Source organism: Triticum dicoccoides, chromosome 2B, assembly GCF_002162155.2.
Source record: "Triticum dicoccoides isolate Atlit2015 ecotype Zavitan chromosome 2B, WEW_v2.0, whole genome shotgun sequence".
Classification (NCBI taxonomy): Eukaryota; Viridiplantae; Streptophyta; class Magnoliopsida; order Poales; family Poaceae; genus Triticum; species Triticum dicoccoides.
The window spans coordinates 216400791-216422186 of NC_041383.1; positions in this window are offsets into that span (position 1 = coordinate 216400791).

The window sequence follows — 21396 nt, forward strand, 5'->3', positions numbered from 1 at the left end:
GCTCAGTGTTGGGCGAAGAGCTCCGGTCGACCCCAGGGAACCAGGCTTTGACGCGCGGTCCATCATCGTGCAAGGTCTAGTCGATCGGAACAGAGCTCATCGGGGTGGCCATGACAGAGATGCGCCCACTAGCAGTCGAGTCCATGTTTCAGGTCCAGAATGTTTCAGCAGGGCTATCAGAGCTGCAGTGATTCCCCCCAACTTCAGGTTGGCGACTGGAGTAAGTTCACCGGTGAGTCCAAGCCTAAGACCTGGCTTGAAGACTACCGAGTGGCGGTACAGATTGGCGGCGGAAATGATGAGGTGGCTATGAAGCATTTACCACTCATGTTGGAAGGTTCAGCCAGGGCGTGGTTGAATCAGTTAGCTCCTAGCAGCATTTACACTTGGGAAGATCTTTCTCGAGTGTTCGTCGGGACATTCGAGGGAACTTGCAAGCGACCAGCTGGATTGACAGAGCTGCAAGTCTACGTGCAGAAGTCGAATGAAACCTTAAGAGATTACATTCAGAGATGGATTACTTTGCATCATACGGTGGAGAACGTGTCTGATCATCAGGCAGTCTGCGCCTTCAAGGATGGTGTTAAGAACAGAGAGTTGAGTTTGAAGTTTGGTCGAATCGGAGATATGACCCTGAGTCGAATGATGGAAATTGCCACCAAGTATGCCAATGGTGAAGAGGAGGACCGACTCCGGAGTGGCAAGTACAAGCCAAGTCAGTCGGAGAAAGGAAACTCCAGTCGGAAACAGAAGCGGAAGGCCGAGCCAGCGGCTCCTGGAGAGGCTCTGGCCGTGACTCAGGGTAAATTCAAAGGAAAGCCCAAAGGATCTTGGAACCCCAAGAAGGTGAAAGATAAAGAAGGAAATGACGTGATGGATCTGCCGTGTCACATTCACACGAAGAAAGACGAAGAGGGTAACTTCATCTACCCGAAACATACCACTCGCCAGTGCCGGCTCTTGATCCAGCAATTCCAAGGAAAACAGCCCAAGGACAAGGAGAAGGAGTCGGACAAAGCTGAGGACAAGGAGGACAGTGATGGAGGATATCCTCATGTTAATTCCACTCTGATGATCTTTGCTGATGTGGAAAGCAAAAGCCGATTGAAGGTTATCAACCGTGAGGTAAATATGGTCGCCCCGGCGACACCAAGCTATCTGAGATGGTCTCAAACTCCCATTACATTCGACCAGTCCGATCACCCGACTCATATAGCCACCCCTGGGAGGCAAGCTTTGGTGGTCGACCCGGTCGTTGAAGGCACTCGACTGACGAAGGTGCTAATGGATGGTGGTAGCGGACTGAACATATTGTACGCGGAGACGTTGAAGGGAATGGGCATTCCGATGTCCAGACTAAGCGCCAGCAACATAAGTTTTCATGGAGTTATACCTGGAAAGAAGACTGAGTCACTCGGCCAAATAGCTTTGGACGTCGTGTTCGGTGACTCAAAGCATTTCCGCAAAGAGAGGCTGACATTTGAAGTCATGGATTTTCAGAGCACTTACCATGCTATTTTGGGGCGACCAGCTTACGCACGGTTCATGGCTCGACCATGTTACGTGTACCTCAAACTGAAGATGCCTGGCCCCAAGGGCGTGATCACTATCACTGGCAATCGGAAGAAGGCAGAAGAGTGCTTTTAGAAAGGCTCGAAGATTGCCGACTCCCAGATAACGGTGGTAGAGCTAGAAGTGTACAAGAAAAATGCAGATCCGAGTGATTTGTTGCGGGCCAAGAAGCCTGCCATAGAATCAGCGTTTCAGTCGTCTGGCGAGACGAAGCCCGTTCACATTCACCCGACCGACCCCAACGCAGCTCCGACTCATATTTCCACAACACTCGACCCTAAATAGGAAGAAGCGCTCGTCCAGTTCCTCCGTGAGAACTGGGACATCTTTGCATGGAAGCCTGCTGACATGTCGGGTGTTCCCAGGGGGCTGGCTGAGCATCGCCTTAGAGTCGACTCAAAAGCAAAACCTGTCAAAGAACATCTTCGACGGTCCGCCGTCCAGAAGAGAAAGGCCATTGGCGAGGAAGTGGCTCGACTGTTGGCAGCAGAGTTTATCCGAGAGATATATCACTCCGAGTGGCTCGCCAATGTCGTCATGGTCCCCAAGAAGGACAAGTCACTTCGCATGTGCATTGATTTCAAGCATATCAATCGGGCCTGCCCGAAAGATCATTTTCCTCTCCCTCGCATCGACCAAATTGTCGACTCAACTGCGGGATTGAGAGATTGTCTTTTTTAGACGCTTATTCCGGATACCATCAGATCCGTCTATATGGACCCGATGAGATCAAAACAGCTTTCATCACTCCATTCGGGTGCTTCTGCTATGTCACCATGCCATTCGGCCTCAAGAATGCCGGAGCCACGTCCATGAGGATGATTGAGAAGTGTTTACTCACTCAAATCAGTCGGAACGTGGAAGCGTACATGGATGATATTGTGGTCAAATCGCGAAAGGGTTCCGACCTGTTGACTGACCTCCCTGAAACATATGCCAATCTCAGGGGGTATGATATCAAGCTCAATCCATCAAAGTGCACATTCGGAGTTCCTGGTGGAAAGTTACTCGGTTTTCTCATTTCCGAACGAGGAATCAGCGCTAACCCAGAAAAATTGGCACTATACTCCGAATGAAACGCCCTGTGCGGGTGCACGATGTCCAGAAGCTTACTGGATGCTTGGCCGCATTAAGTCGATTCATCTCTCGTCTCGGTGAAAAGGCATTACCTCTTTACCGACTGATGAAGAAGGCAGATTAAATGCTTTTGTTGAGGAGAGGGAGGGGTTTTATGTTATGAACTGTATGAATGTTCCTTTTGGTTGTAATTGCACCCTATGGACGCTCTGGACTTGCTGTAATAGTTCATGCTCTTCTGTCAGTGCACTTTGCTTCTCTATCTCAATATGGGTAGTTTCATATGTTGATGTGCCGTGGATGATGTGGTTTCTGTACTTGCTCAATTTGCTTTCACTGCTGTCTGGTTGGACTGATTTCCTTGGGTTCTGGCCAAGTGATGGTGCTTGGTCCCTGGTTGTTCTCCTATACTGTTTCCATGAATAGTCACAATAGAAGCTGGAATATACTAAACTGGAACATCAGAGGAATTAACTCACCTGATAAATGGCTTGCTCTAGGGCAAAAAATTGAGGAAAGTGACTGTGCCATTCTGTGCCTTCAAGAAACCAAGAGGGAGCATTTTGATGCTGCTTACATTAAGAACTTTTGTCCTAACAGGCTCAATAAATTTGCCTTCCTGCCCTCAATTGGAGCTTCTGGAGGCCATCTAATCACATGGAATGGTTCTCTGTTTGAAGGAGAGGTCATCTTCCAGAATAGATTCTCTCTCTCAATTAGTTTCACTAGTCTTTTGTGCAATCAATCCTGGGTCCTCACCAACATTTATGGGCCATGTGTGCAAGCAGAAAAATGGAGTTTATTAATTGGTTTTCCAACATTCATATGCCAATAGACACAAATTGGATTCTAGTTGGTGATTTCAACTTTATTAGGGATCCTTCTGACAGGAACAGGCCTGGTGGGGATGTTAATGAAATGCTTCTTTTTAATGAAGCTATCAGCAATCTGGGTTTAATTGAGCTCCCTCTTCATGGCAGAAAATACAGCTGGAGTAACATGCAACAGAGTCCTTTGTTGGAAAAGTTGGATTGGTTCTTCACCTCTGCCTCTTGGATGACTACTTATCCTGATACAATTGCTATGCCTCTTTCTAGACCTATATCAGATCATCTTCCATGTGTTATCAAAATTGGGACTTCCATCCCAAAGGCCAGGGTATTCAGATTTGAAAATTACTTGTTAAAGCACTCTGACTTTAAAGAGGTTGTTACTGCAGCTTGGAATATTCATGTGGGTAATCTTGATGCAGCAAAAAGCCTAAATGCAAAGTTCAAAAATCTTAGAAGGGCTCTCAAACTTTGGGCCAAGAACCTCTCTTGCCTAAAATCCAAAATTGCTGCCATTAATGAGGTTATTTTCTTGTTTGACTTGTTTGAGGAATTCAAATATTTGGGTGATTTTGAGTGGAATTGCAGGGTGATCCTTAAAGAACAATTGCTCTTACTACTGAAGAACCAAAAAATCTATTGGAAGCAGAGAGATAAAATCAAAGGTGTTAAGTTTGGTGATGAAAACACCAAATTTTTTCATACAAAGGCTTCTATAAATCATAGGCATAATTACATTGCTATGCTAAAAAATGAGGATCAAGTGGAAATCACAGACCATGCAGGTAAAGCTGCCCTGCTGTGGAATGCCTTCAAGAGTAGATTAGGAAGGTCGGAGCAAACCACCATGCACTTTAATTTGCCTACTCTTCTGCAACATCAAGCTAGTCCTTCAGACTTTGAACAGCTGGAAATTCCTTTCACTGAGGAAGAAATCAATGATGTTGTTAAGCAATTGCCTCCTGACAAGTCTCCTGGTCCAGATGGATTTAATAATGAGTTTTTTAAGAGCTGCTGGGATATTATAAAACCTGATGTCACTAGACTGATACATGAGTTCTATGCTGGGCAAATTTCTCTTGAGAGCATCAATTCCTCTTTCATAACTCTAGTTCCCAAGGGGCCTTCTCCCAGTACTGCTAATGATTTCAGACCTATATCTTTGCTCAATTGCTATCTCAAGCTCATTACCAAATTGCTTGCCAACAGGTTATAGAAAGTGATCCTCAAAATGGTGCATATAAATCAGTATGGTTTTCTTAAGGAAAGAGCTATTCATGACTGTCTTGGTTGGGCTTATGAGTACCTACATCAATGCCACAACTCTAAGGAGGAAATTGTTGTGCTAAAGCTAGATTTTGAAAAAGCTTTCGACCTCATTGAGCATTCTACAATCATTGATATCCTCAGAGCAAAGGGTTTTGGAGAAAGATGGATTAGATGGATTAAAATGCTATTTACTTCTGCTTCATCACAAGTGCTTCTTAATGGCATTCCTGGGAAAAAGTTTTATTGCCTCAGAGGAGTGAGACAAGGGGATCCTCTCTCTCCCCTCATTTTTGTGTTGGCTGCTGACCTCCTTCAATCAATCATGAACAGGGCAATGAACTTGGGCCTTCTCATTCCTCCTTTGCAAGTTCAGTCATGTCCAGACTTTCCCATAGTTCAATATGCAGATGATACCCTAATTCTCATGCAAGCTGATGCCCCACAACTCCATTGTCTTAAAGCCCTTCTTCACACATTTGCAGATGCTACTGGGTTAAAGGTGAACTACAGCAAATCAAATCTGATACCAATCAATGTGAGTGATGGAAAAATGGAAATTTTGACTGGTACTTTGAACTGTTTGAAAGGATCATTTCCCTTCAATTATCTGGGCATGCCTTTAGGGCTTCAAAAGCCAACAGTGGAGCAGTGTTTGCCTTTAGTGAGAAAAATTGCAAAAAAACTAGTGGGCTTATCTTCTTTTATGACTCTTGCTGGAAGGTTACTGCTGGTCAAGTCAGTGCTAAGTTCTCTTATTATTTACTTCATGGGCTGTCTTGATGTTCCAATAACTATCAAAAACCAGGTTAACAAATATTTGAGACACTGTCTTTGGAGGGGACCAGATTTGGAGGATCACAGACCAGCTTTGGTAGCTTGGTCCACTGTTTGTAGGCCTAAAAATCAGGGAGGCCTTGGAGTTATGAACATCTTTGTACAAAACCAAGCCCTGCTGCTCAAGAACCTCCACAAGTTCTACAATAGAGAGAACATCCCTTGGGTAAATCTCATCTGGGAGGCTTATTATGACAATGGCAACCTACCAGGACACAAATGGGAAGGGTCTTTCTGGTGGAAATGTAACATCAGGCTCATTGATAGTTACAAATCCATGGCAAGATGCACAATAGGAGATGGTAAATCTGCTCTGTTTTGGTCTAATCTCTGGCACACTTCTTGTCTGAACCAATTATTCCCTCATCTTTACTCCTTTGTCAGAGATCAGAACCTCTCTGTGCAATCTGTGCTTATGTTTGAATACTTGGAAGATTTATTTCACCTACCTTTGACCCAGGAGGCTTTTCTGGAATTTGAACTCATGGAAGAAATTTGTGACACCCTCAAAAGATCTGCTTCGAATGAGCACTTGGATACATGGAGTTATATGTGGGAAATAGCATTTTTTCAGTGGCTAAAGCTTACAAAATTTTGATAGGTGTTAAAATTGTTCCAGTTCAGCTCAATTGGATTTGGAAATGTTCTGCCCAGCCAAAGCACAAGGTTTTCTTTTGGAGGCTTCTTCATGATAGGCTAAACACCAGGAATCTGCTAAGAAGGAAAACTTTTCATCTTGACAACTATAATTGTGCTACACTCAATTGCCAGCAGGAAGAAACTCTCCAGCACCTCTTCTGGACCTGCCCTTTTGCTTCTGCTTGTTGGGATATTCTATGCCCTAACAGACAAAGGAACCTCACTATCATGGAAGCCATTCCAGATTTAAGGAGCAACATACATCAACCTTTTTCCATGGAGATCATTATCATTGCATCTTGGGCCATTTGGATAGTCAGGAATGATAAGATTTTCAATAGCATTCCAACCAGCATTGAAAGATGGAAGTTCATTTTCCTCACAAAACTACACCTGCTCAAATTCAGAATTAAGGAGAAGTTTTCAGCTTCTTTCTGTTCCTGGTTGGACACCCTTGTCCTGTAGCTCTTGTAGTTTTAGTTTTTTTAGTTTCTTCCAGTTCTCTTAGCTTTTTTAGATTAGTTTTTCTTTTTTTGAGGGCTTTTCTCAAGCCTTGTTTGTTTGTACTTTGCTTGTTATGATAATATAAAAATTGCAGTGGGGTTTTTCCCTACTGTGTATAGTCAAAAAAAGAAGGCAGACAAGTTCGAGTGGACTCCAGAAGCTGATGCAGCGTTTGCCGAGCTAAAAGCTCTGCTCTCCACCCAGCTGGTGCTTGCTGCTCCAATCAGCAAAGAGCCTCTGTTGCTTTATATTGCAGCCACAGGACAAGTCGTCAGTATAGTGCTTACGGTCGAGCGGGAAGAAGAAGGGAAAGTCTTCAAAGTTCAGCGCCCAGTGTATTATCTTTCTGAAGTTTTGACTCCATCGAAGCAAAGATATCCTCATTATCAGAAGCTTGTGTATGGGATCTACATGACCACAAAGAAGGTTGCTCATTATTTCTCTGATCATTCCATTACAGTCGTCAGCAACGCCCCACTTTCAGAGATTCTGCACAAGAGAGATGCAACTGGTCGAGTGGCAAATGGGCGATTGAACTCCTTCCCCTTGATATCAAGTTTGAGGCAAAGAAAGCAATTAAGTCCCAAGCAATAGCAGATTTCCTTGCCGAGTGGATTGAACAACAACAGCCGATTCAAGTTCACTCGAAGCATTGGACCATGTTCTTTGACGGCTCTAAGATGTTAAATGGTTCCGGTGCTGGGGTAGTTTTGGTTTCCCCCAGAGGAGATAAGCTCACATATGTGCTCCAGATTCACTTTGATTCCTCCAACAATGAAGCAGAATACGAGGCACTTTTATATGGGTTGCGCATGGCCATTTCACTCGCCGTCCGTCGCCTTATGGTTTATGGCGACTCAGATTTGGTGGTCAATCAGGTGATGAAGGAGTGGGACGTTAGAAGCCCAGCCATGACTGGATATTGCAATGCAGTGAGGAAGCTCAAAAAGAAATTTGAAGGGTTAGAGCTCCATCATATACCCCGACTGAAAAATCAAGCGGCTGATGACTTGGCAAAGATAGGTTCCAAGAGAGAAGCCATTCCTAGTGATGTGTTCTTGGAACATATCCATACTCCATCAGTCAAAGAAGATGCTTTTACCGAAGAAGCTCCGCAACCCAAGAGTGTCATAGATCCGACTGAGGTTGAAGTTCCAGCAGTGGTCGACCTGGTCATGGAGGCTTTAGTGATCACTCCCAATTGGGCAGTACCATATATCGCATATATCTTGAGGAAAGAGCTCCCGGAGGACGAGGAAGAGGCTCGACAGATCGTCCGCCGATCCAAAGCCTTTACTGTGATCAAGGGGCAGCTGTACAGAGAGAGTGCGACTGGAGTTGGTCAGAAGTGCATAACGCCAGAAGAAGGTCGGATAATCCTTGATGACATCTACTCGGGGACCTGTGGCCATCATGCGTCCTCTCGGACCATCGTGGCCAAAGCATACCGAGCCGGATTTTACTGGCCAAGAGCGAATGAAATGGCAAAGGAGATAGTCGACAAGTGTGAGGGATGTCAATTTTACTCCAACATGTCACACAAGCCTGCATCAGCTCTGAAGACCATACCACTCGTCTGGCCCTTCGCAGTATGGGGATTGGATATGCTTGGGCCCTTGAGAACAGGCCGAAGCGGTTTCACACATGTGCTGGTAGCAGTCGACAAGTTCACCAAGTGGATCGAGGCTAAACCCATCAAGAACCTTGACGCCGGTACTGCTGTCAGCTTCATCAGAGAATTGATATTCAGATATGGAGTCTCGCACAGCATCATCACTGACAATGGGTCAAACTTCAATTCGGAGGAATTCAGGGCGTTCTGCACATCTCAGGGCACACGAGTCGACTATGCTTCAGTCGCCCATCCTCAATCGAATGGACAAGCAGAGCGGGCCAATGGCTTGATTCTCAAAGGGTTGAAACCCCGACTGATGCGTGATCTCAAGCATGTGGCTGGAGCATGGGTCGACGAACTTCCTTCGGTGCTTTGGGGGCTAAGGACCACGCCTAACCGGTCGACTGGAAGAACTCCATTCTTCTTGGTCTATGGAGCTAAAGCGGTCGTGCCGAGTGACCTGCTCCACAATGCTCCTCGGGTCGAGCTCTACACCGAAGCTGAAGCAGAACAAGCACGGCAGGATGCAGTTGACCTTTTAGAGGAAGAAAGGGAGATGGATCTGATCCGATCGACCATTTACCAACAAGACTTGCATCGCTTCCACGCCAAAAACGTGAAGAGTCGAGCCTTCCAGGAAGGAGATTTGGTTCTCCGAGTGGATCAGCAGAAACCACACAAGCTTGCTCCTTCTTGGGAAGGTCCCTTCATCGTCACCAAGGTTCTCCATAACGGAGCGTACCGTCTTTACAACATCGAGCACAACATTGACGAGCCCCGAGCTTGGAATGCGGAGCTACTCCGCCCCTTTTACACCTAAGTATTCACTCGGAATTGTAATAAAAGTACTTCTGTAGTTCATGTTTCACAAGATAATAGTGTCATAATTTTCCCAATGATTGTTGTCACTTTTATTTGTTCAATAAAATTTCCCCTCAGTGGGTGGCTTAGCTGCGAATCCGTTTCGCCTAAGCTTGTAAAAAAATCCTTGCGGAGTGGAGAGCCAGCCTCCCACTCGGGGGCTTAGCTGCGAATCCGTTTCGCCTAAGTTTCAATAAAATCCTACCGAGTGGTGAGCCAGCCTCCCACTCGGAGGCTTAGCTGCAGTCCAAGTACTCGCCTAAGTTTCAATAAAATCCTACCGAGTGGTGAGCCAGCCTCCCACTCGGAGGCTTAGCTGCAGTCCAAGTACTTGCCTAAGTTTCAATAAAATCCTACTGAGTGGTGAGCCAGCCTCCCACTCGGGGGCTTAGTTGCAGTCTAAGCACTCGCCTAAGTTCAAGTACAACGTGCGCTCCGCAAGGAGGACGAGGTGCAGGTCGACTGCTATCCTCTTCCTCCGAACTACGCCATAAGTACAACGTGCACTCCGCAAGGAGGACGAGGTGCAGGTCGACTGCTGCCCTCTTCCTCCGAGCTACGCCACAAGTATAACGTGCTCTCCATAAGAAAGACAAGGCCGATTAACGCCTTATTCTTCAGAGAGACGCCGTAAAAATCCTACCGAGTGGAGAGCAGACCTCCCACTCGGAGGCTTAGCTGCAGCCCAGTGCTCGCCTAAGTTTTTGAAAATCCTACCAAGTGGAGAGCAGACCTCCCACTCGGGGGCTTAGCTGCAGCCCAGTGCCCGCCTAAGTTTTTGAAAATCCTACCGAGTGGAGAGCAGACCTCCCGCTCGGGGGCTTAGCTGCAGCCCAGTGCTCACCTAAGTTTTTGAAAATCCTACCGAGTGGAGAGCAGACCTCCCACTCGGAGGCTTAGCTGCAGCCCAGTGCTCGCCTAAGTTTTTGAAAATCCTACCGAGTGGAGAACAGACCTCTCACTCGGGGGCTTAGCTGCAGCCCAGTGCTCGCCTAAGTGTATTGGGGAACAAGTCGATTGCAACAAGCACCTCGCTTTAGCCTGCAAAAGACACCTCAAACCAAAATACAAACATATTCAACGTCGAATCCAAGTTCGGATAACACCTAACGGAACCGAAAGTGCTCAGGCGCTAAGCCTGTTAAGGTTTGACGGTTACAAAAATCACTCGGCATACCGAGACAAATTTAAAGTATCAAGCTTAGAAGTTTTTTACCCCTCCCGTGGAGGGCTGGAAGGTGCAACAAACTCATCCAGGTCGATTCCATCTGCAATCCGAGTGGCAGCGGCAATGAAGGTCTCCATGAAAGATCAGAAATCGTGCTTCTTGGTGTTAGCCACCCTAAGGGCCGCCAGCTTGTCCTCTCGTGCATCCTTGCAGTGAACGCGGGCCAGAGATAGAGCAACGTCTGCGCCACACCTGGCAGAAGACTTCTTCCACTCCTGCACTCGACTTGGGACCTTGTTCAGTCGAGTCATAAGAGACTCGAGGTCATTCTGGAGCGTCTCCCTTGGCCAGAGTGTTGTGTCGATGCGGGAAGTTGCGACCTTCAGCCTTGCGAGATAATCGACGACGGCAGAACACGAGATTCGAGCCGGAGCACATTCATGGTGACTTCATCCTTCATAGGAGAGTTGATGGGATCCAAGTTTATTTCCAGTCGACCAGTCTCCTCTTCAAAGTTCTGGCAAAATTCTGCAAGCGCAACCACCGAGTCAAGACAACAGTTGGATGGAAAGATCACAGTTAAAATGTCTGTTTAATACAAAAGATTACCTTCAAGCATGAGGAACAGCTTCTTGGTGAGTCCACCCAGATAAGCCTCCAGATCGTTCTTCTTTCCCACCAACTCACTGGCCTTGTCACTCAGGGCAATCTTATCACTTTTTAGTCGACTGACCTCCTTGTTGGCAGCATCAAGAGCAGCTTTCAGATTGGTGTTTTCTTCTTCAAGCTTGGTGACTGAAGCCAGCTTCTCATCTGCGAGCTTGGTCTTCTCTAAAGCCGCTTTCTGCATCCCAGCCAAGTCAAGGTCTTTCTTCTTCAGGGCATCCCTCACTTTGTCTGCAAAGTTACAGTGAGATCAGACTCTGGAGCGGACAAGAGGCAAGGGCAGTCGTCGAGGGTCTCACCAAACATACCTTTTGCTTCCTCCTTCGCCTTCGTTAGGTTCTCCTGGACCAGTTTCAGATCAAGCTCGAGCTGGATGTGCTTGTTCTCCAATTCAGTGTAACGAGCCGCAAGCTCACAGGATTTCTGCGAAGAACCAATCGACAGATGTCAAAGACAATTCACTTCCGAGTGACTAAAGAAAAATCATAACGTTTCTAAGACTACGGCCGAATACAAACATTCGACCATAGTCTCGGGGACTACACCCAGTGGGTGCACTCAACGTGCCCCCACTAGTTTTATCAGTTAAAGAGTCGACCAGTCGACCAACAAAAAAAAACGGAAGATGTTCTTCAGACTATAGTCGACTGCCAGCAGTCGACCACAGTCTCGGGGACTACACCCAGTGGGTGCACTCAGCATGCCCCCACCGGTTTCTCAATCCATTCGACCTGATCGAGTAAAGAAAGAGCTTAAGACATAAAGACTATGGTCGACTGCCAGCAGTCCACCATAGCCTTGGGGACTACACCTAGTGGGTGCACTCAGCGTGCCCCCACTAACCCAGGATTTCAAACAACACACCCACTGGGTGTAGGACAGATACTACAATTTTCAGAGAAAAAGATTTTCAGATATCATATCCTAATAGAACAGGCGGTGACCAACTAACCTGAACGTTACTTTGAAGAGCTGAACTGGCGTCATATGCTGCCTGACTGGCGTCTCGGAGTGCCTTCACTTGCTCCATCATGACTCCTGCCTGGCGTATTGCTTCTTTTGCAGCACTGGCTTGGTCCTCTGGGACGTGGTGGGTCGAGAAAAGTGAAGGCTGTGCAGCACTCGACGATGAGGGGCGAGCACTCGTCAACGGCACCGCAAAAGATACGGTAGGCCGAGTGACGTTCTCCCCATCTGCGACCAGTGTCTCGGGTGCTGGCACGTCCTGAGTCGCCTTGCCAGCAGACGTTTTCCTGTTCCTCCTCTTCCTCAGTGGTTCCTCATCGTTGTTGTCAGGAAGGTCAATAACGATGTTAGATGGAGCTGCAGAAAAGAATCAAAATTAGAGACAAAGAGACGATCGACTGAGGACGAAACTATAAAGGTCATACCAGGTTTAGAAGTGACAGCGTCTTCCATCTCATGATCTTCAGCCCTGGCCGAAGTATCAGAAGTAGCATCACTGCAATTCCAGAAGTCAGTCGGTTGACTCATGAGTCTACCAAGAATAAGTTCATGTGGAACAGGGAAACTCAAGTAGCACCATTACCCTGAAATAGTGGGGATCACCATCTTCATCTTCGGTAAGACTTTCGCCGGCTTCGACGGCGCCACTTGAGATTGCTTCGGAGCTTTCTCAGTCGGCACCGAAGAAGTTGTCCGAGGGCGCTTGGTCGACTGCGCGACAGTCGCGACCCCCTTACCACGCTCGGTTGCAGGATCATGGACAAGCTTCGAGCGTCTTTCCGAGCGAGGAGGCGCAACTTCTTCCTCCTCCTCCTCCTCTTCCTCCTCACCAGAGTCATCACCCTCATCATCGTCATCAGCATCCGAATCCCACTCCTCCGGGCTTTCGCCCCCACTTCCTTCCTCCTCCTCAGTCGGCGTTTGCGCTCCATCCGGCATCGAGTATAACTCAGTGGTGGCCTGACAGACAACAAAACAAAACAAAAGTCAATCGACCAATTCGCAGCAAAGCAGACTGAATAAAGCAAGATTACAATTGAGGATAAGTGGGCATACCGTGTCCGGTGTGTAGGTATGGTCGAGTGGTGGGATCCTCCTAGCCCCTCGAGGATTGTCCTTATTCCCTGTGATGGAGGTCATCCACCTCTCCAATGTGGCGTCGTCGACTGCTTCTGGATGGACCCGAGTGGTATCTTCGGTTCCACAGTACAGCCACATCGGGTGACCTCGGTACTGAAGCGGTTGGATGCGCCATCTAAGGAAGACCTCCAGAAGGTCCATACCCGTCACTCCGTCCCGAACGAGTTGGACCACGCGCTCCATCAACATTTTTACTTGAGCTTTCTCTTCAGGAAGCACCTTCAGAGAAGAGGGTTTGTTCACTCGGTCCATGGAGAACGGAGGGAGACCAGTCGACTGCCCCGGCATCGACTCGTCTTGGCAGTAGAACCAGGTCGACTGCCACCCTCTGACCGACTCAGGAAGGGTCATGGCCGAAAAAGTACTCTTACTCCTCATCTGAATCCCAAGACCCCCGCACATCTGAATAACCTTGGTCCTCCCATCATCCGGACTCGCCGTTTTCACCGTCTGTGAGCGACAGGTGAATATGTGCTTAAAGAGACCCCAGTGTGGTCGACAACCCAGGAAGTTCTCGCACATGGACACGAAAGCAGCAAGATAGGCAATGGAATTTGGAGTGAAATGGTGGAGTTGCGCCCCAAAGAAGTTCAGAAACCCTTGGAAGAAAACACTCGGCGGCAGAGAGAACCCACGGTCTACATGAGTAGCTAGAAGAACGCACTCACCCTCCTGCGGCTGCGGTTGCCACTCGGTCCCCGGAAGCCTTGCTGACCCATGGGAGATCAGACCCTCGTTGGCCAGGTCATTGAGATCCGCCTCGGTGATGGTCGAGCGGATCCAATCCCCTTGGACCCAACCTTGCGGCAGGCGGGACCTTGACGAGGATCCGCCCCGACTAGACGCCCTTCCCTTCGCTTTCCCCGTCGCCGTCGCCTTCTTCGGGCGCTCCAAGGCCGCCGTCTTCTCCTTCACCATTGTCGCCGGCAAAGCACACGAGGAGTGGATGGGCGGAGGCGAGAGCGGGCACAGTGGGCGGAGATGAAGAGGGCAGCGGGGGGAATGAGGGAGCACTGTTCAAAAACCCTCGCCCGACGCCTTATATAAGGACGCTTCCGAGTGGCTGACAAGTAGGCCCAGGCGATCCTATCACATCCCGAAACAGTCACGCACGCGTGATACGTGGCGAAAAAGGCGGCACGGAAATCGAGGCGTCTACACCTTATCCCATCCGACCGCCGCGGTCCGCCCCGCTTCGCGTGCTTCCCAAAATTCGGATCCCACAAAATCCGCTAACAGCAGATCAATCTGTCAGACGGTAGATTTCCTGCGATCCGTCTCTCGGAAGTTTACTAAGTTCAAAAGTTCACCCGACAGAAGAAAGGAATGGATCAAGGCGACTAAAAGAAAAGTTGCTACCATCATTAAAAAGAAAATTATTATTGGTCCAAGATGAGACATGTTCAGAACACGAGAAACAGGTCGGAAAGATTATCAACTCCTTCCTCACTCAAACCTCGATCCATTCGGGGGCTAATGATGAAGTCATGTACCTAGGGTAGGGTCACAGACCTGTCCTAAGTACCCTTCCCAAGGACATCCTCAGAAGAAGCTGCCTTCCAGTCGACCAAGAGAGACTTCACTCGACGGACTTGAAGGACTCGACCATGAAGACTCACTCGACCACCAGGAGATCAAGAGCCACTCTGCATCCAAACGGTCTGTAATTAAGTAGTCTTTATGGCATTGATGACACTTTATATAGGGTGTTTCCAGTAATGCCAAACCTTTATGTACTTTAAACCCTGCATAACTAAGGGCCGGAGGGGTCTGGCGGACACTATATAAGCCACCCCCCTCCTCAGTGTAAAGGGTTCGCACCCCTGTAACCTACACACGCATAATCCAGTCGACCGCCTCCGGGCTCCGAGACGTAGGGCTGTTACTTCCTCCGAGAAGGGCCTGAACTCGTAAATCCCTTGTCTGTACAACTGCTCCATAGCTAGGATCTTGCCTCTCCATATCTACCCCCCATTCTACTGTCAAACTTAGAACCACGACAGGACCCACCGAGTTGAAAAACTCGGTCTCACCGATTTGGCATATGCCATTGCACTACTGACTCTCGGTCTGACCGAGAATTACTAATCGGTACGACCGATTTGAGGATTCTGTGAAACCCTAGCAGTCTCGGTGCCACCGAGCTGTGACTCGGCCCAACCGAGATCATCAGCTTAGGTTCCAAAACTGCTTCGGTATCACCGAGTTTGAAAATCGGTTGATCCGAAATGCTTTCTGTGGAAAACTAAAACTGAACTTTTGAATCATTCTTTTGCAAAAATCTCTGCATTTTGTGATGCTCATCTTTTCTATCTCATTTATAACTCTTCACAGGGTCAGCAGTCAGCTTTTGCAGTATGTCAGATCAGAGTGACAGCCAGAACAGGTCAGTAGAGCAGATGGACTTGAGTGAGGGCACTAGTCCCTCAACTACAGATGAAGGGAGCAGAAGTACTCCTAGCAATTTGCCTAAGGCTGCAACTAGGCAAAGGAGGAAAAGAACTTCAGATTCAGAGGATGAAGATTACAAAGCTGAGGAAGATGAGGCCACTTCCAAGAAAGTGGTGCTCAAGAAGGAATATGGCTCTGCACATAACACTAAGCCAGGTCTGAAGAAGAAAGTTCCTGCCAAGAGGAGACCAATGCCAAAGGCCAGGAAGTCCACTCAAGTGCCAGCTTAGGCTCAACCCAAAGAAGCACCTGAGAAGAAAGTCACTTCTTCCAAACCTCAGAAAGTCCCCACTGGTGAGACTATGAAGTTCACAATTGAATCAGAGGATAATGGTGATCAGGACAAGAAAAAGAAGAGATCAAGAACCACAACTGCCAAGGTCCTTGGAAAGCCCTCTATGAGAAGAAATTCTGATGAAGAGGAAGAGGATGCTGCACCAGCACCTAAGGCAGCTAAGCTTATGGGTGATGCAATCAGATTAGGGGATGCAACATCCAAGCCCAAGGAAGCACCCAAAGTTGCATCCAAGGCCAAGCAAGTTCCAAAGAGGAATACTGGGAGTATTCCAGCTGCTGAGAAGAACAAGGCCCCAGTGCCCAATGTTGCTGAAGATGAGGATGAAGAAGGACAGGTCCTAAGAAAGCTCAAGACCAAGATACCAGACCACAATGATGCCCATCCTGTGGCTGAGGACATGAGAATCAGGAAGGATTCAGGGCTGAGACTGTGGAGGATGGAAGATCCATATGCTTCAAGAAGAAGAACTGTTGTTGACTACAGGTTCCACACAAAGGAACAACATGACTTTTATAAAACAATTCTGTTGGACAAGAAGCCTATAGTCTGTGACATGAGGTGGGTCGACTGGACCTACATCAGGGACAATCAGCAGCACTATCCTGGAGTGCAAGAAAGCTTTGTTGCTTGTGGAGTTGCTGATTTTGTTGGACAGAAGTTCACCAACTGGAATGATGAGCTTATCATGCAGTTCTACTCCACAGCACATTTTTACCCAGATGGTAGAATTGTTTGGATGTCTGAAGGTACAAGGTACCAATCCACTGTTGAAGAATGGGCAAGTCTGATAAATGCCCCAAGGAAAATGAAGATGACCTGGACATTTATGTAAAGAAGAAGTTGGATCACAATTCAATGGCTCACATGTACAAGGAGATCCCAGACAAGGCAGTAGAGACTCACAAGTTTGGATCAGTTCACTTTTTGCTGTCAGGGTTGCCAACCATCAATTGGATTCTGAGGCACACTTTGTTGCCCAAGTCTGATGACCACAACATGATCAGAGGACATGCCATCAATATGCTGCATGTGTTTGATGTGCCACAAAAGTTCAAAGTCATGAGCCTAATAATTGAAACAATCAAGAGGACTGCAGCAGATCAGAAGAGGAGCTGTGGATATGCACCTCAGATTCAGGAATTGATCAACTCAAAGATGGGCACAGGGAAATATCAGTTGGATAAGGAACATTTTCCACTTTATCCAGACTTTGAGGACAATGAGGTTGTCATGAATGAAAATGATCCACAATCAGTTCAAGCTCAAGAGAAGAAGGAGAAGGCAAAGAAGGAGAAGGCTGCCAAGATGCCAACTCAAGAGGAGGCATCTGAATATTTCTTGAAAACCAAACAGGAGCAGCTTGGTTACTTGATAGCATCTACACTAAGGATTGAGAAAGGACTGGCCACGCTCACTCAGAATCAGGAGAGCCTTGAGAGAATCATGGAACTCAAATTCCATGACCTTGATGTTAAAGTAACTGAGATTCAGTCAGTTGTAGAGCAGCTGCAGGAGGACATGCAGGAGAAGCACGGCAAGACTACCACCAACGTGTTTGCCAGAGTGCCCAGAGCCCAAAGGTCAGTTGCAGTGCCAGTGACAGACACTAGAGCAACAACTTCAGCACCAGCTACTGCCCCTATAGTTCCAGTGCAACAAGCTCCAGCATCCACTCCAGCACCCTCTACTTCAACTGAAGCCTTCGTCCAAGGAGTCATCAGGACACCACCACCAGAAGATCAAGCCTGAGAGTCGATCTAGCACTATGCATTTTCTATGAACTTTTTGGTAACTTGTTGCCAAAGGGGGAGAAAAATGTATAGATCATAGGCTTCGAGAGAGAGAGTGTTGCTTTTGTTCTCTCTTGCTTTATTTGATGGTCTTTAAACTTTGTTTGCTTTTGGTTGAGATACTATGCTTGTGAGAAATTGATGATCATGTGTTTGATCATAAGCTACACTTATGCATGCTTGATATTATCCTATCTATCTTATGTGATCATTCACTATGCTTGGTGATGAGTGCATGTATTCATTGTTTATTATTTTGAGCGCTCCACCAAGATGTGTGTGACATGGAAGAGTAACCCATGAGCCTAATTCGTTGTGCATTTGCAGTCCAAAGCAAATCTTAACCCATGCACAAATTTAGGGGGAGCTCTTGCTTATCACATACTTCTCAAAGCGACGATGTTATTCAATCTTATTATCATTGGTCGAAGCTTTGATCTATATGTTGTCATCAATTACTAAAAAGGGGGAGATTGAAAGTGCAACTATCCCTAGGTGGTTTTGGTAATTCATAACAACATATAGCTCATTGAGCTAATACTATTCCAAGACTATTATTTCAGGAAAGCTCAATGAATGGCATGGCATGGATGATGAAAGTGGATCCCTCAAAATACTAAGGACAAAGGATTGGCTCAAGCTCAAAAGCTCAAGACTCTTCATTTTACATTTTAGTGGTCCAAGATCACATTGAGTCTATAGGAAAAGCCAATACTATCAAGGAGGGATGAGGTGTTGCTTAATGAGCCTCTTGCTTCATGTGCTTTGTGATATGCTCCAAAACCCTCAACTACTTTCCCACATCCACAAATGACCTAAACCCAAAGCCAAAATCGGTCACACCGATTCTTCCTATCCGGCGCCACCGATTCCAAAAGTCATAGCCACTGCCACAAACCCTAAGCAAATTGGTCTTACCGATAGGGATCTCGGTCTCACCGAGATGGGGTTGTAATCTCTCTGTTTCCCTTCATAACGTTTCGGTCTAACCGAAGTGAGCGATCGGTCCCACCGAGATTGCAATGTAAACTCTCTGTTTCCTTTTTGTAACATTTTGGTCTCACCGAAAAGAGCAAATCGGTCCCACCGAGTTTACCTGACCAACTCTCTGGAAAGCTTATTACCAAATCGGTCTCACTGAGTTTGTGTAATCGGTCTTACCGAAATTACGTTATGCCCTAACCCTAACCGAATCGGTCTCACCAAGATGCATGTCAGTCCCACCGAAAATCACTAACGGTCACTAGGTTTACTAAATCGGTCCGACCGAGTTTAACAATTCGGTCCCACTGAGTTTGGTAAATTGTGTGTAACGGTTAGATTTTGTGTGGAGGCTATATATACCCCTCCACCTCCTCTTCATTCGTGGAGAGAGCCATCAGAACGAACCTACACTTCCAACTTACCATTTCTGAGAGAGAACCACCTACTCATGTGTTGAGGCCAAGATATTCCATTCCTACCATATGAATCTTGATCTCTAGCCTTCCCAAGTTGCTTTCCACTCAAATCTTCTTTCCACTAGATCCAAAACCTATGAGAGAGAGTTGAGTGTTGGGGAGACTATCATTTGAAGCACAAGAGCAAGGAGTTCATCATCAACGCACCATTTGTTACTTCTTGGAGAGTGGTGTCTCCTAGATTGGCTAGGTGTCACTTGGGAGCCTCCGACAAGATTGTGGAGTTGAACCAAGGAGTTTGTAAGGGCAAGGAGATTGCCTACTTCATGAAGATCTACCGCTAGTGAGGCAAGTCCTTCGTGGGCGACGGCCATGGTGGGATAGACAAGGTTGCTTCTTCGTGGATCCTTCGTGGGTGGAGCCCTCCGTGGACTCGCGCAGCCGTTGCCCTTTGTGGGTTGAAGTCTCCATCAACGTGGATGTATGATAGCACCACCTATCGGAACCACGCCAAAAACATCCGTGTCTCCAATTGCGTTTGAATCCTCCAAACCCTTCCCTTTACCTTCTGGGAAGTTACATGCTTTAATTTCCGCTGCCTATATACTCTTTGCATGCTTCCTTGAATTGTGTGATGATTGCTTAACTTGTTCTAAAATAGCTAAAATCTGCCAAACTCTAAAATTGGGAAAAGGTTAAGTTTTTATTGGTCAAGTAGTCTAATCACCCCCCGTCTAGACATACTTCAAGGTCCTACAGATCTTGTGGCTCAACTTTCCGAATTGAACAAGAAACAAATCAGCCTTAGTCTTGATCTGGAGCTGGCCAAGAAGAACCTCAAGACTACTCAGGACGAAGCGGCTATCATGGGAGGTAACCAATCGTCAACTGTCCACCTTGTGACTCCTACTCCACCGTGTTTCTCCTTTTAGTCTCTTTGAACCGAGTGACTTCACTCGAACAGATGTGCGTAGTGAAAACCGTCAACTTCAAGCTCGTCTGAAGAATGCTATTTCTTTAGATAAAGTGAAGGAGGCTCTAGAGAAGAAGGATCAGGATCTTGTTGCAGCTCAGAAGGAGGCACGAGAGAAGACAATGCTTGCGGACAAGAAGCTGGCTTCAGTCAGCAAGTTAGAAGAGGAGAACTCGAAGCTGAAGACTGCCGTCTCTAAGGCCAGTCGGGAGGTCGAGCAACTGAAGAAGGACAAGGAGAACTTAACCAATGAAGTCGGAAGCCTCAAAGCCAAGAAGGGCGAGTTGGAGTCCTATCTGGGACAACTTGCTGCAAAACTGGTCCTGAAGCTTGAAGGTATTATCGTTCGACTGATTAGTTGTTGTCGATTGGTACGTCTTGTCATACTGTCGACTCACCATTTTTTCTGACTGTACAGAACTTTGTCAGGACTTTGAGGCTGAGACTGGGCGGGTCGAGACGGGTCTCGACCCCATCAATTGTCCTGTTAAAGATGATGTTGCGATGAACTTGCTGCGGTTGGAATCACGCATGGACAGCGATGTTGCTTATCTTGCCCGACTGAAGGCAGCGATGACTCGGGTTGATGCTGAACTCTGGCCTCAGGCGAAACTTTCACAAGATCTCGTGTCGTCGATGACTCGACTAAACCAGATCCCTGGCCGAGTGCAAGAATGGAAGAAATCATCCGCTTGCTGTGGCGCTGACGTTGCCCTGTCGTTGGTCCGAGTGCACTTCAAAGACGCCAGAGAAGACAAGCTGGCGGCCCTCAAGGTTGTGAACACCAAGAAGCACACTTTCCAGTCCTTCATGGACACTTTCCTTGAAGCTGCCACTCGCATTGCAGACAACATTGATCTTGACAGTTTCTGTGATCCAGCCAGCCCTTCTCCTGACGAGTGACCAAAAAACATTATGCCCCACCTTTATTTGCCTCGGAATGCCGAGTGATCATGTAATCGTTAAACTCTTTCAGACTTGATGCCTGAGTACTCCTGCCCGCTGCGGTTCTGAACTTTTGCAGGGTTTATCTGAACTTGGATTTCTTTGAATATCATGGTTTTTGCTCTATTTTTTAAACTGTTTCTGATTGTCCTTCGGTTCCGAGTGGACTTGATCTTCTCACCCTTTGCCAAATGAAAGTACATTGTACTTGTGATGGAGCTCAGACGCGGTGTTCAGTCGACACCTCGTCGTCCTTGCGGATAGGGACGAAACATTGTACTTATGGTGTAGCTCAGAGGTGGTGCTCAGTCGATGCCTCGTCGTCTTTGCGGAAAGGGATGGAGCGCATGTTGTATTTGTGGCGGAGCTCAGAGAATTTTTGTGACTTAGGCGATTAC